Source organism: Callorhinus ursinus, unplaced genomic scaffold (genome assembly GCF_003265705.2).
Source record: "Callorhinus ursinus isolate GAN/ISIS: 27379988/994484 unplaced genomic scaffold, GSC_fseal_2.0 scaffold1, whole genome shotgun sequence".
In the NCBI taxonomy this organism is placed as follows: Eukaryota; Metazoa; Chordata; class Mammalia; order Carnivora; family Otariidae; genus Callorhinus; species Callorhinus ursinus.
Window position 1 is genome coordinate 81,222,525 of NW_027397063.1, and position 15,582 is coordinate 81,238,106.

Below are 15,582 nucleotides of genomic sequence, written 5' to 3' on the forward strand. Positions count from 1 at the left end.
TTGAAGAAAAAATACAGAAAGAGATAAAATAGCTTTGAAAAACTTTGTCTTCACAAAAGGTATAGTTATTTTAATTAAAGCTTAATACCAAAAATTATTTCAGGCCCAAACATTTTGATAGAGTACCAGAAAAAAACCAATTTTAAAGCAATGCCGCCAACAACTCCAAGTTCACTGTGAAGATTATGAAGATTCATAATACCCTTTATTAGTCAAGACTGCTAGGTGTAGAAAGAAGTAAAATTGAGCCATTAGTGTCTTCACTCTTTCTCTTTTAGAAAGAGACAGGGTTTGGGTGCCTGGGTGGCTCAGATGGTTAAGTGTCTGCCTTCGGCTCAGGTCATGATCCCAGGGTCCTGGGATCGAGTCCCGCTTCGGGCTCCCTGCTCCTTCGGAGCCTGCTTCTCCCTCTGCCTCTGTCTGTCTCTCATGAATAAATGAATGAAATCTTAAAAAAAAAAAAAAAAAAGAAAAGAAAAGAAAGAGACAGGGTTAGACAGGCTGAGGAAAATAGTATAGGTCCTGATGTTAAGGATACTCCTGGAAGGTGATTCTCTAGCTCCAACAGATAAAACAGTTTAAGACTAGCAATCTAGGTAGACTCAGGAAGCCTTTCCTTAGACTTCACACATTGTACTTCCCTTTCCTCTCTGAAAACTAACTTTACCTGCCTTCTTTCAGATGTGCCATGCTCCTCTGATAACAGGGCATCTGCATATGCTTCTTTTTTCAGAAGCGTCCCTCTCTCTCCCCTAAATGTGGCCTAGCTATCCCCAACTTATCAATCCTATTTCATCATTTCAAACATATTCCTCAGGGAATAATTCCTTGTTCACCAGACTAAGTCAACACTGATTATGAGATCTCATGGAAGTAGGTATGTTTACTTATCACTGTTGTGACTGTATTTTGTTTTCATGATCATTTGATTAATAATTGCCTCCCCCACTAGAATGGAGACTAGTTCTTTGTCTATTTTGAGTCACCATTATATCCATAGCACCTAGCTCAGGGCCTAGTCAAAGGCAAATGATCAATAAATACTTGATGAATGAATCAGTGCATGGATGGATGGATGGATGGACGGACAGACACTTAACTCTACCAATAAATACTAGAGTTGGTTGATAATATATTTGTGATGGTTCTGTCCCCTTGGAAAACCCTAAACTGACATATTTTGCGTAATTACTGTTTTCTTTTTTTTCTTTAAACTAGTGATGATTAGAAAATGTTTATTCAAATGAAGCGAACCATTCAACTGAGAGGTATTTTTCTTGCAATAGAACTTTAACAATTTGGCATTTGAAAAGGAGACCATTTATTCTACTTAAATCCAATGCATCTGGAATGCTAATACTTTCAACAATCTGTCCTCAGAGAATTTAATTAATCAGATGCATTTACTTATGGCACATAGAAATTTCAGTATTGGGTTTGGATAGTACTTTACAAACACTATTGACTAGTTTGGACAAGAAGGTTGGCCTGAAGGCCAGACCCGATGGTCTAAGGGTTAAAACATTGTCAGACACAGTAGTGACAGCTGTGAATTCAGTGGCGGATAACTCAGTGTCTCAATTAACAATGGAAAGTCCCCTTAAGGTGAAGTCACTGATGATTTGGATTTAGCAGACAACGATCTGGATTCCCTTTCTTGTATTGAGTATAAGCAGGAATCTTACTGACCTTGACATCTGAATGCATGGAGTCACGGATTTGTTACACAGCCACCTAAGGCTCGTACTGCCTGAATCCAGCAGACAGCCTAATTAAACAGCAAGAGTTCCTGGAGGGGAATGTTAATGAGTCTACTTGGCAGCGAACAGTCTGTTCCCCAGATGGTGCAGGGGTTATAAATTGTCAATAGGGTATGAATACTGAAGGGAGTCAGGGAAAATACAGAAAGACTCCAACATTACTGGAACTTTCTGAGTTACTAGCTCCACCATAAAAATATTTGGAAATTCGGCAGCAGGGGCTTGGGTAGAAGAAGTACTAGCATACTCCATTTACTTAAACTATAAGAATACAGCTAGAGTCACTTTGGGTTTTCAAATGGACATCACTCAATCTATATAAATTTAATATTGGGATGGTTATTGCAGGCACTTTTGTTTGGTGATAATGACTAGAAAAATAACAAAATCAGGGCACCTGGGTGCTTCAGTCAGTTAAGCATCCGACTCTTTTTTTAAAAAAAAGATTTTATTTATTTGAGAGAGAGAATGAGAGAGAGAGCACATGAGAGGGGGGAGGGTCAGAGGGAGAAGCAGACTCCCCTCTGAGCAGGAAGCCCGATGCGGGACTTGATCCCGAGACTCCAGGATCATGACCTGAGCCAAAGGCAGTCGTCTAACGAACAGAGCCACCCAGGCACCCAAGCATACGACTTTTGATTTTGGTTCATGTCATAATCTCAGGGTTGTGAGATCGAGCCCTGCGTGGGGCTCCATGCCCAGGGTGAAGTTGTGCTTGGGATTCTCTCTCTCTCTCTCTCTCTCCCACTGCCCCTCCCCCTGCTCCTGTGCATGCATGCTCTCTCTAAAAATAAACAAACAAACAAACAAAAACAAAAAACAACCAGCATCATTAAAACCCTATGGTTGTAGTTTGTATTTATTACTTTCCGCCTTTTTATTTTTCCTAATGGATGAAACCTGGAACATGAGAGCTCTTTCCTAATTAGGTTATTTTTGAATGAGTAATATCTCGATGAGAAATAATCTCCCATGACCTTAAAGTCATGTCCTCACTACTCCAAAGTAGCCAAAGAAACCTCTATTAACTACAATTAGGAGTGAAAATATCTCTTCTCTTTTGTCAAAATTCCCCTATTTGGTTGGTTGGTCCTTAATTAAGCTTCAGAGGATATATGAAAGCCACAGTCAAGTGTAACCTTCACTGTACTTCAAAAAGTCAATTCCAAGAACCATCTGTGGTAGACAGATCCTTGGGTGACCCCAATAATTTTCACTTCCTAGTGTCCATACCTTTGTGCACTCTTGCTTCCATTAGTATGACTAGCTTGTAAATAATAGAATGTGACAAAGGACGTCACTCCCATGATTACCTTATGTTATATAAGACTCTATCTTAGCTGACTGGACGAAGTCTTTCCTGCTGACCTTAAAGAGGCAAGCCACTATGATATTAACTGTCTGATAAGAGGTCACAGAGCAGGGAACTACAGGTGACCTCTTAGGAGCTGAGGGTGTCAGTTCTATAAACACAAAGAACTGGATTCTTCCAACCACCACCTCTAGAGGACCACAAGCTCCAGAAACAAATGCAGCCTGGTTAATCTTGTTTGCAGCCTTTTGAAACCCAGAGCAGTGGACTCCACTTAGCTATGACCTTCCTGATCCATGGAATTAGATAATAAATTTATTTTAAGTTCATGGTAACTTGTTATGCTGCAGTATAAAACTAACACACCATTGAAGAATTATCCATTTTTGGCTATATGGTGGTTAATTTTATGTGTCTACTTGACTGAGCCACAGGGTGCCCAGTCAAAACTTACTTGGGGTAAGGTTTTTGTGAAGATGTTTTTGGATGAGACTAACATTTAAATAGGTAGAATGAGTAAAGCAGGTTGCCCCCCCCCAGCCCAGTATGAGTGAAACTCATAGTTCAAGGCCTGACTAGAACAAAAAATAGTTGACCTTCCTCCAGATAAGAGAGGATTCTTCCTGCCATGACGTCCACTTGCAGTAGACACCAGTTTGTAATATTCCCCCTCTCTCTGTTGTTTCTCTGAAGAACTCTGATACAGGCCATAATAAAAAATGGAAACAAAAAAATCATCAAATCTTAGGGTTGGAGGGGACTATAAACATTTATGAGAATTTCCCATCCTCAATCTACAGGAGTCAATAGATTGTTAGGCCATTTTTAATTTAATAGGAGTACATTTTATAGCCCTGATTCTTAGGAAGTTCTTTTATACTGACACAAAATCTGTCTTCCTCAAGACTGCTAAATTTAATAAAATTAATGCTAATAAACATATTTCCCCTTTCAAACATTTGGATAACTCTTAGGTCTCTACTAAATCTTATCTTCTCCAAGTAAAACAGTCCTACTTCCTTCAGCACTTCCTTACATGACAATTTCAACACAACTCACATCCTCTCCACATATTTTTGAAGGTACATTAGCTCTTCTATGTACTCAGAACTAAAAATAACATTCTCAATTAGATGTAGCCATAATAAAATATAATGGCAATATTAACTCCTTTCAACTGAATTTATACTATTTCTAGAACCTCAGAACTTCAATATATAAAGAGACTTTACATATATGGTATTTAATTGTGGCCAATATTATAGATTATTTTAATCAACATCCCTTCTCAATAGCCTTTTCCCTTATCTTCCTCTATTATAGAGTCCAAAAAGCTAAATGCTTGATTTCCCAGCCTCTCTTGCAGTTAGAAGATACTAAATGATAATAATTCTGACTAATGAGATATAGAGAAATGTGTGCAAGGAATGAATCTCCTTTCTCAATGAACAAGCAAAACCGCATCAGGAAAAACACTGTCTTTCCTTTCTTCCTGCCTGGAAGGCAGACGTGATGCATGGAACTTAAGCAGCTATCTTGCAACAGTGGGGCCACAACCACAAACAGAAGACAGAAATGATGGAGTCTCTGATGACAGCATTAAGTAGTTACATTAGCCCAAGACCCCCCACTTTCCTTCTAGTTATATGAGAAAAATCAACTTCTATTTTTAAAACCCCTTTAGCTAGGTTTTTACTTTCTAACACAACGTTATTTTTTTTTTCTGATAGAGAAACTGAAGTTTGGGAAGCTAAATGGTTTGTCAAAAGTCACATATCTGGTAGAAGAAACAAAAATTCCCTCTTCAGCTTTCTTGCCATTATTTGGCTCTGCCAATTTACATAATATTGCCAATGCCCAGAGTATAATATAAATTCTCCATTTTAAATATAACACAAAGTAATCTCAATGTTACACCTGTCAAAGCTGTGATTAAGAAATACATGCTCTGGCACATAAAAGTGTCTACAAATTAAAATAGAAATAACACTTGGCCATAGATATATTTCAAGACACTCAAGTGAAATATTCACTTATGACCATATGATTCAATCCTATAAATTAACCAAGTGAGACATAAATGGTTCCTGAGAAATGCTACTTCTGGCCCAACCAGAGCAGAGCTTCTCCCCTTTCCATTAAATTGCCTACTTTGACTCCTCCATACAAGTGGTTTTATAAGTTGAATTTCCACTTTCATGATGGCTCTAAATGAACAATTTTAAGTTACCACAGCAAGTACACTGAAAAAAATAACATCTCGCTATCATCATGAAACAAGAGAAAGGTTTTCGGGACCCTTCCCAACTTTTAAAAAAAATGTAGTAGAGAAAAGAACAGTTTTTGCTTTCTTAGCCATTTTCTCCTTTTTTTCCTTTCCACAATAGGCATAAACTCACAAATTTGATCTTAACTCTAAAAGATGTTTTCCTGGTAGACAATTCTTAGTTCAAACAAAAATCCTTTGCCTGACTTTTTTGCCATTTTTGGAAACACACACACACACACACACACACACACACACACACACACAATGTATAACTGAAAGGAAATAAAAAATATAACCTTCAATTACATTTTATTTTTAACTTATCAAAAAACCACAGAAATTAAAGTACAAATCCCACTACCAAAGACATAGTAAAAGGTTGGAAGAATATTCTAAAGGTCACATTATCTTAATGAAGTGCCACTTCCTGACAACATGGCCGTGATATTGGAGTAATATACTCCATTTAGTGGAAAATGCTCTGTGAAATCCGTGCCCTCTGCACTCTAAACAAAGACATTGGTAATTTTCTTAAAAGGTCACACACAAATGTGTTATTTAAAACTAGGCATTTGCCAGTTGTGAATATATGAAAGTGAATATCAGATACAGGAATTGGCATAGACTATTTGTAAAATGCCAGAGCTTTTCACCTATGCTTTAATCATATAAAATTGTGTCAGGTAATTTCATCCTTTGATCTATATCATTTTGTGAAAATATTAAAGGAAAAAGTATGCTAAAGATATGAATACAATTTTATCTAAAACCTCTGACTCACTCAAATTTAAAAGCGGGTTGGGGTGCCTGGGTGGCTCAGTTGGTTAAGTGACTGCCTTCGGCTCAGGTCATGATCTCAGGGTCCTGGGATCGAGCCCCGCATCAGGCTCCCTGCTCGGCAGAAAGCCTGCTTCTCCCTCTCCCACTCCCCCTGCTTATGTTCCCTCTCTTGCTGTCTCTCTGTCAAATAAATAAAATCTTTAAAAAAAAAATTTAAAAATGGGTTTGGGTAAATTGACAAAGTTTAACATTTGTTTTATTTTACATTTTTCAAGGGGAAGTTGCATGTTTACATATGTGCCACACCTTTAAAAGACATGGTATTTTTAGAAAATGGGTTCTCAATATGAGAAACCCCCTGCCCTGTGATATTTTTCATTTAGGTGCACTCATAATAATTTCTTAAAGAATGAAATTGTTACAGACCTGTCAACCAGAGGGGGACAAATTAAAAAAAAAAAAAAAAAGGAAGAAGAAGAAGAAGAACACCCAGAAACTTTACTTATCAAAGTTCCTGATAACAATAGCCTCTGCTACACTGCTAAAGAAAATACATGTATTTTCTTTTTTCATTTTCACAAAGTTCACTTAGCATAGGTAGATTAAGGGGTTAAGATAATCAATTCATAGAGTCTTTAATTTTATAGAATGAAGCTATAGAACTATGACCAAAAAAATTTATGATACTAACATGAGAAAGGCATTATTTTGAAACTTAAAAATAGGTCTACATAATAAGTAAAAGCTGGAAAACTGGTTAGTAACATCAGAAACAAAAAAAAAATAGTCATCTTAAACACTTAATTTATAACAGTCATAAACATAAATCCCAGCTGGATAAAGACCTTGTATGTAATACTATAGAAAATTATACTTACAAATTAATATCCCAGAATAAAGAGAACAAAATGTAGAAGAAAAATATGGTAGTTTATGAATATAAACATAGACGTTACATAAAATACAGAAGAGAACAAAAGTACTTTAAAAATGGACAGATGTGGGGTGCCTGGGTTGCTCAGTCAGTTAAGTGTCTCACTTCAGTTCAGATCACGATCTCACGGTCCTGGGAGCCCCATGTCAGGTTCCACACTCAGCGGGGAGTCTGCTTCTACTCTCCCTCTCCTTCTGCCCCTCCCACTGCTCATGCTTTCTGTCTCTCTCTCAAATAAATAAGATCTTTAAAAAAAATGGGTAGATTTGATAAATCAAAATTTAAATGTTCTACATACCAAAAAAGGTAACCAAAATTAAAAAGCAAACAGATTAGATAAAATCTTTATAGCAAAGTTGAAAAATAAGTGATTATCACCTTATGTTAAAAAATTTCTAAAAAAAAGCGGTGCCTGGGTGGCTCAGTCGTTAAGCGTCTGCCTTCAGCGCAGATCATGATCCCAGGATCCTGGGATAGAGCCCCACATCGGGCTCCCTGCTCGGCGGAGAGCCTGCTTTTCCCCCTCCCACTCCCCCTGCTTGTGTTCTGTCTTTCACTGTCTTTCTCTCTCTCTCTCTCTCTGTCAAATAAGTAAATAAAAATCTTTAAAAAAAAAAAAAAATCCTAAGGAAAAAACCCCAAGAAACCAGTACAACAGACAATTCATTCAAACAGACAATTCACAAATACAATTGGAAAACATACATATGGGAAAGTAATCAATCTCACTAGTAATCCAATATATTTCCAATTCTGCTTTGCTTTATCGAATATAATTTTAAAAATCATAAAAGACTTTTAGGTAAAGATGGCAGAATGAAATGTGCTTCTATATTCCTTCTTAAAATCTCAGTTAAATTACAGGAAATAAAAATGAAATAATGACAACAACAAAAAGGAATTGGGACAGCAATGGTAAGTAAGAAACAATAGCACTTATGGATCTGAAATCTTGCATAAATTAAGATACAATTAGATTGACAGGGGGGAAAAATTAGGAAATTAGGTCCCCAAATCCCAGAGGTAAGGAAACATGGGGCCTTCCAAAGAGAGGTAAGAAAAGCATCTCCAAGCTGAGAATAAACAAAAACTAGGAACCAGTATGAATATAAACTTGCTACACTTAAAATTTTCATTTGAACGCATTTGAATTTAAAAATATCATTTGAAACAGCTGAGACATTTGGGTCTCTCCTCTTCTCCTGGGAGGAAATAGAGCAACTGGTAATCTGGTCTTCTGCTAAAGTCAGAAATGTGCCATCAAAGGAAATATACACTGTATCTGGGTTGGGTTCCTAGTAGGGAGAATTTGGGCCTTAGAAGCAGAACTGAATTTAAGGTAACTGCATTCCCAGAGGAGAGACAGAGGAAAATGGAAAGCAAGCCAGGCAGTAAAACCACTAAGGAGTCAAAGGTATCAAGACCTTGCTTCTCAGACTTTAATGTACCTAAGAATCTCCTAGGCATCTTTTTAAATATAGTATTTAATTCAGTAGGTACAGGGTAGGGCCAAAGATTCTGCATTTCAAACAAACTCCCAAGGGAACCCCAAACTGCTGATCTTGGGACTTTGATTAGCAGGGTAATTTTTTGTTTGTTTGTTTTTTACATTTCCATCCTAACACTCTCCATACCCCAGAAATTAAGAGATTCAGTTCACTTCTCCACCTCTGGAAAGCTTGGGAAGCATATTTTTCTTTTTCACACATTTTTAATTTGACAGTTTTTATTGCAAATTTAAGTAATTACAGAGATATAATTTCCTGTCAATTGTATATATTGCCATAAAACAGATATATTTCTATTTTAAATGAAATCTAAATACCCTAGTAATTTGATAGCCACTGTCATACATTTAAAAGTTAAATGGCATGCTCTCTTTAACAGACATTTTTCAGTCCTCTTCAATTCATTCATCTTTCCATTACATTTTTATATTTTTTTAGATATAATTCATACCTTGACATTCACCTGTTCAAGTGTCTAATTCAGAGATTTTTACTACATTCACAAAGTTGTGCAATCATCTCAGAACATTTTTTTAAAAGATTTATTTATTTTAGAGAGAGAGAGAGTGCATACATGGGGGAGAAAGGGGTGGCGAGAGTCTTAAACCGACTCCACACTGACCCCAGAACCCAACATGGGGCTCAATCTCACAACCCTCAGATCACAACCCTATGATCACAATCTGAGCCAAAACCAAGAGTCAGAGGTTCAACTGACTGCACCACCTAGGCGCCCCTCTCAGAGCATTTTTTATCAATCCAAAAAGAAATGCCTCACCCATTAGCAGTTACTTCCCATCAACATTTTTTTACTCTAATAACAATGATGTCATCTATGAATACAGTTTTATTATGTCCCTACCAATCGAGATGGCTTTTCTTTGTCATGCCTAATTGTTCTAGCTAAAACCTCCAGTACAAGGCTACAATGAAGTGGTGAGAGTGGACATGCTGGTCTCTGTCTGGATCCTAGGGGAAGAGCATTCAGTCTGTCACCATTAAATATGTTAGCTGTGGGTTTTTCATAGATATTCTTTATCAGGTAAAGGGAGTTCCCTCTTATTCCTAATTTGTTAAATACTATTATCATGAAGAAGTGTTAAATTTTGTCATATGATTTTTGTGCATCTATTGAGATTATCATGTGTTGTCTTTTATTCTCTTAATGTGGTATATTACATGTATTCATTTTCAAATGTTGAACCAACCTTACATTGCTTGGATAAATCCCACTTGGGTCATCGAGTTTAATCCTTATTTTATGTCACTGTATTTGGTTTGCTAGCATTTTGTTGAGGATTTTTGCATCTATATTCATAAAAGATTTTTTTTTCTTTTAATGTATTGGACTGATTTTAAAATCATGGAATGGATGGAGAATTACTCCCTCTTCTTAGTACTTTTTGGAAGAATTTGTAAAGGACTGGTGTAAAGTCTTCTTTAAATGTTTATTACAATTCACCAATGAGGTCATCAGGGCTTTAGCTTTTTTTTGTGGGAAGTTTTGATAATTAATTCAATCACTTTATTTTATATATGCCTCTTCCAATTTTCAAATTCTTGAGTTAGTTGTAGTAGTTGTCTAAGAATTTTTCTATTTATCTAATTTTTAAATATATGGTTGTCATATTTAATTTCATAATGTCTATAGCAATGTCCCTTCTTTCATTCCTGATTTAGTAGTTTGCATTTTCTCTCTTCCTTTCTTGGTCAGTTTATGGTAAAATACAAAAGGATAGAAAGGAATTGTTAAACAAACAAACAAAAAAAGGCCATGATGATTTCGGAAATTCTAAACCCGTTCTGCTTGCAAAAAAAAAAAAAAATCTAAAATTAAGAAATTTATTATTAGGAAAGCATGTTTTAGAGAAAAATCCAACAGTGTAGCTATATGATTTTGTGTGTGTGTGTGTGCTAATATCTTATACCTTTGAATGATATAAACCTTTTCTCTTTTCTTTGCATGTCTTATAATCTTTTACTGAAAATAGAGTATTTTATATCATTTAATGTGGCAACTTTGGAAAACTGGGTTTGTTGTTGTTGTTTTATTAGTGACTTTCCTGATTTTATAAAGTCTGCATTCTTCATCATGTATGGCCACTGAAGCTTCTCCTTGGTTAGCTTAGTAGTCATCTAATGATCATAAAGAGATTTTCTTAAAGGCCTGGACCCAACATGTTCCCCAGACTTGGCCAAGGGGCTATATGTGCATGTCTGGTTATACCTTTAACACTCAGGCAGGCAGTTTACAGTATGGTCTTAACTTTCACTTCCTGCTTGTATAGAAACTCAAAGTCAGCCAGAAGTGAGAGTTCGGTCTTTCTTGGATCTTTCCTGGACATTTGCATAGTCATATATATATGCATGGCCTTCTAGATTTCCAGAAATATGTTGGAGCTTCCTGAAAGTCCCCAATAAATATCTCATTCCCCAGATTTTCCTTTTAATTCTTTTGGTCAGCTTCTTGTTTCCCCAGACCTTACTACTTCCTTGAGTAGCTGTGATATTAAACAGTTGCCACTGATTGTTTCTGAGCAATACCCTGAGAGAAAGGTTGTTTGCACTGAGCAAGCTCTAAATGCAGTTTAAAAAAAAAAAAAAAAAAAAAAAAAAAAAGGCATGCCCTGGTAATTCAGGTTTCTAGGATGACCAGAAAGGCCAAATAACAATTCTCTGAGACTGTTGTTTCTAGGGCTCCAGAACAAGTTTTTCCTCTTCAGTGACTGCTAGGCTGCTGGTTTTCATTGTGTTTACAGGGCTGACACTTTTCAAGGCTATCACAGCGCTGGAAAGAGAAGGATGAAAATAGCTGAAGGATGAAAAAAGCTAAAATGTCACAAAACTTGCTGCTGTTACTGAAATTCATCTATTTTTCTTGAATAATGTTCCCTGGATTGTTGCAAGTCTTTATATATATTTGGAGTTCTGAAGAGTTGACATTGACACTTTTTGACATTGTTCTTATTATTTTTATGGAGAAACAAATTTTTGGAGGTCCTTACTCCACTGTTGCTCTCTAGGAAGCTTTCCTTTTCTGAGAAGGAATCTAAAATCAGTCCTCCCACAGAGAGGGATTTGGGGAAAAGACTTTCACTTGTGCTTAGATCAACTGCTACTCATCTGAGACCTCCACTCATAAGTATGGACCTCAGATTTGTGATGAAAGTTAAAAGCAAAAAAAAAAGCTAAGGTAGGGTAAACAAACAGAACCAGCTCCTGAGGAAACAAGGATAACAGATCTTTCCTAGTCAAATTGCTATCCAAGGACCAACAGCATGGCATTGTCTGGATTCTGTTAGGAATTTAGAATCTCACATCCTGCTTCAAACCTACTAAATCAGAAACTGCATTTAAACAAATTCCCCAGGTAATATATGCACATGAAAGATGCGCTGACCTAGAGAACAAAAGATAACTCTTAGAAATTACCTTAAAATGTTTTGAAATGATATTGTATATCCCCACCTCTCAAAAGAGCAGGATTGTAAAAAAATGAGTCAGGGAATAAACATTAGATTCTGAAAACTAAAAATTAGTGGATGGCACATACTTGAGTTTCTCATATTTCTGTATATCTTGTGAAGCAAGGCACTGATTGCAGTTTGTTTTGGACTACTGTTTCAAGGATATTTGAATACTAAGAAGCCTTGGAAAATAGTTATAGTGATTCCCTCCAGAGCAAAAGGCAGGTTTGCTTATGGCCTTGGAAGAGAGAGATGGTGTTTGCCTCTGGAGCAGAGGGCAGGCATGCTTCACCACTGTAAAAGATTCCAGTCTTTAAGCTCAGGATTTCTCTCTTACCAGGTCTGAACAGTCACCCCATGGGACTTACAAGCAATGGAACTGACACAAATATAATGATGCCCACATGCTGCCTGCTATGCTGTGGCTAATACACGCCTTTGTCTCCAATGCAAGTGTCTCATGTCTTCCATCAGTGTCTATGAAACAGTGGCAGGCTAACTTGTTAGTCCTCAAGTAGGTACAAATCTCAGACCATTTGCAGTTTTTGACAGTAATAAAATAGACACTGGTAAAGACCAAACTAGTAACCTAATGACAAATAAACAAGGAGGTATCTCCATATGTTAGAAAAAATGATAATAGAAAAACCATATCAAAGAAAATAAAAGACCTCCAAAATTCGATAAGAATATTAGAAGAAAAACAAGAACAATGAGAAAGAGAAAACATGAACTTATTGAAAAGGGCACTCATATTTTTAGATTGAGTTTGTTTGCAAAGTGCTATGCAGTAAGAAAATAAGACTTATATGGCTGGGAAATTTCAGGACAGAGGAAAAGAGAAAATTCTAAAGGCTTTTATAGAAAACACAATTTTCTACAAAGGAACAAAAACAAATAAAGGTCCTAGGAAAGTTTTATGTTAGAAGATAATGTCTTCAGAGTTAGAGTTGAATAAGGAAATAAAATATAAACTGAGATAAATATCTAAACCATCAGTCTATTATAAAGTAAAAATAAAATAATCTTCAAACATCAAAAATAGATAGATAAAATAGATCTTACATGACTAGAATCACTCAAGGAAAAACTCCACCAAAATAAACTTTAACAAAGAGAAGATTTTGGTCTATAAGAAGCAGTAACAAGGGAGGTGGAGCAAGATGGCGGAGGAGTAGGAGACCTGGATTTCGTCTGGTCTCAGGAATTCAGTTGAATAAGGATCAAACCATTCTGAACACCTATGAACTCAACAGGAGATCGAAGAGGAGAGTAGCAACAACTCTCTGAAGAGAAAAGCGACCACTTTCTGGAAGGTAGGACGTGCGGAGAAGTGAATCTGAGGCGATATTCGGGAGGATAGACGGGGGAGGGGGCCTCCATCCGCCACTTCTGGCAAGTGATAGAGCCGCGGAGCACAAAATTGGAACTTTTAGAAGCTGGCTCCGATGAGGGACGTTGCTCTACTGGCTAAGCAGGGGGGGGAACCCTCGCGGGACAGTGTGGTCTCAGGACCCTGGGGGTCACAGAAAGACCGGGGGTGCCTGAGTGCGCCAGAGCTCCCATGTATCGGAGCAGGGAAACCAGCTGCAGAGACGGAGCTGAGGTGCGGGCTCTCAGCTCGGGGTTGCCATAGACTGTGATCCGCGGCCCAGTCAGGCCACTGCTCCTCTAGCACGGACCCAACAAGCGGCAGAGCCGGGGAGACGCCCCTTCCTCCCCTGGGAGGAGCAGCGCGGGAACGCACCGCAGGGATCTGCTGGGTCTGGAGACTCCACACAGGGTCGGGTGCCAGAGATAGAAACGCTCAGTCACAGGCCAGGTGAGCACGGAGTGTGGCTGGAGACCAGGGAGACGGGAGTGACTGACTGTTTTCTCTAGAGGTGCACTGAGGAGCGGAGCCCCAAGTTCTTGCCTCCTCTGGGGCGGAGATTGGGAGGCCGCCATTTTCACTGTCGTCCTCCAAAGCCGTAGGGAAAGCTTGCAGGGAACAAAAGCTCCCGAGAGCAAACTCGAGCAGCTTGCTTAGCCCAGCTGGACAAGGGCGGGGCAATTCCGCCTCCGGCAAAGACATTTGGGAACCACGGCAACAGGCCCCTCCCCCAGAAGATCAGCACGAAGAGCCAGCAAGCCAAGACCAAGTTTACCGATCAAGGAGAACGGGAGAACTCCAGCGCTAGGGGAATACTGCACATAGAATTCATGGCTTTTTTTACCATGATTCATTAGTTTTTCCCTTTTTCAACCAACATTTTATCAATCCCTTTTTTTAAACAAAACATTTTTTATTTTTCATTTTTAGAGTCATATTTTATCCCTTCATAGTAGTTACCCTTATTTTTGGCATATATATATAAGTTGTTTTCTCTTTAAAATTTTGAGATACAGTTTCTTCTAACAGATGAAAATACACCCTAAATCACTAGTGTATGGCTTTGTTCTAGTCTCCTACCTGTTCACATTCCCTCCCTTTTTTTCTTTTAAATCTTCTTTCTTTTTTCAAACAACTTCTTATCGTATCAATTCCTTTTATAAAATCTTTTATAATTTTCAACTTTACACTCATCTTCCATCCTTCATTGTATCAACCCTTATTTTGTACATATATAAGTCTTTCTTCCTTTAAAATTTTAGGAGGCACTTTTTTCTAACAGACCAAAATACGCCCAAAACTAGTGTGTGGCACTGATCTATGCACTAGCCTGATCATATTTGATCATATTCGTTTTTTTTTTTTGTATTGTTCAGTTTTTGTTTTTAATCTTTTTCTTTTTGTTTTTTTTTTTTCTTTCTTTCTTTTCTCTTTCTTTTTTCTTTTTTTCCCTTTCTTTTCCCCTGGTTTCAGGTCTTTTCTGATTTGTATAGAGTATAGTTGCTGGGGACATTGTTAACCTGTTAGCATTTTGTTCTCTCATTCATCTATTCTCCTCTGGACAAAATGACAAGACGAAAAAAATCACCTCAGCAAAAAGAACAAGAGATAGTACCATCAGCCAGGGACCTACTCAATGCGGACATTAGTGCGATGGCGGACCTAGAGTTCAGAATCATGACTTTAAAGATACTAGCTGGGCTTGAAAAAAGCATGGAAGTTATTAGAGAAACCCTTTCTGGAGAAATAAAAGAACTAAAATCTAACCAAGTCGAAATCAAAAAGGCTATTGATGAGGTGCAATCAAAAATGGGGGCACTAAATGCTAGATAAATGAGGCAGAAGAGAGAATCAGCGATATAGAAGACAAAATGATGGTAAATAAAGAGGCTGAGAAAAAGAGGGAGAAACAACTACAGGATCACGAGGGCAGAATTTGAGAGATAAGCGATATGATAAGACGAAACAACATTAGAATAATTGGGATCCCAGAAGAAGAAGAAAGAGACAGAGGGGCAGAAGGTATATTGGAGCAAATAATAGCAGAGAACTTCCCTAATGTGAGGAAGGAAACAGGCATCAAAATCTAGGAGGCACAGAGAACCCCTCTCAAAATCTATAAAAATAGGTCAACACCCCGACATCTAATAGTAAAACTTACGAGTCTCAGACACAAAGAA

The 15,582-nt window shown here is 37.5% G+C and overlaps 1 protein-coding gene across 8 annotated transcripts in view; it reads right to left on the reverse strand.

Annotated features, from left to right (window-relative positions):
* Positions 1-15,582, reverse strand: part of NAALADL2 (N-acetylated alpha-linked acidic dipeptidase like 2) — a 1,329,911-nt gene that overhangs the window by 746,016 nt on the left and 568,313 nt on the right. The window lies entirely within an intron of this gene.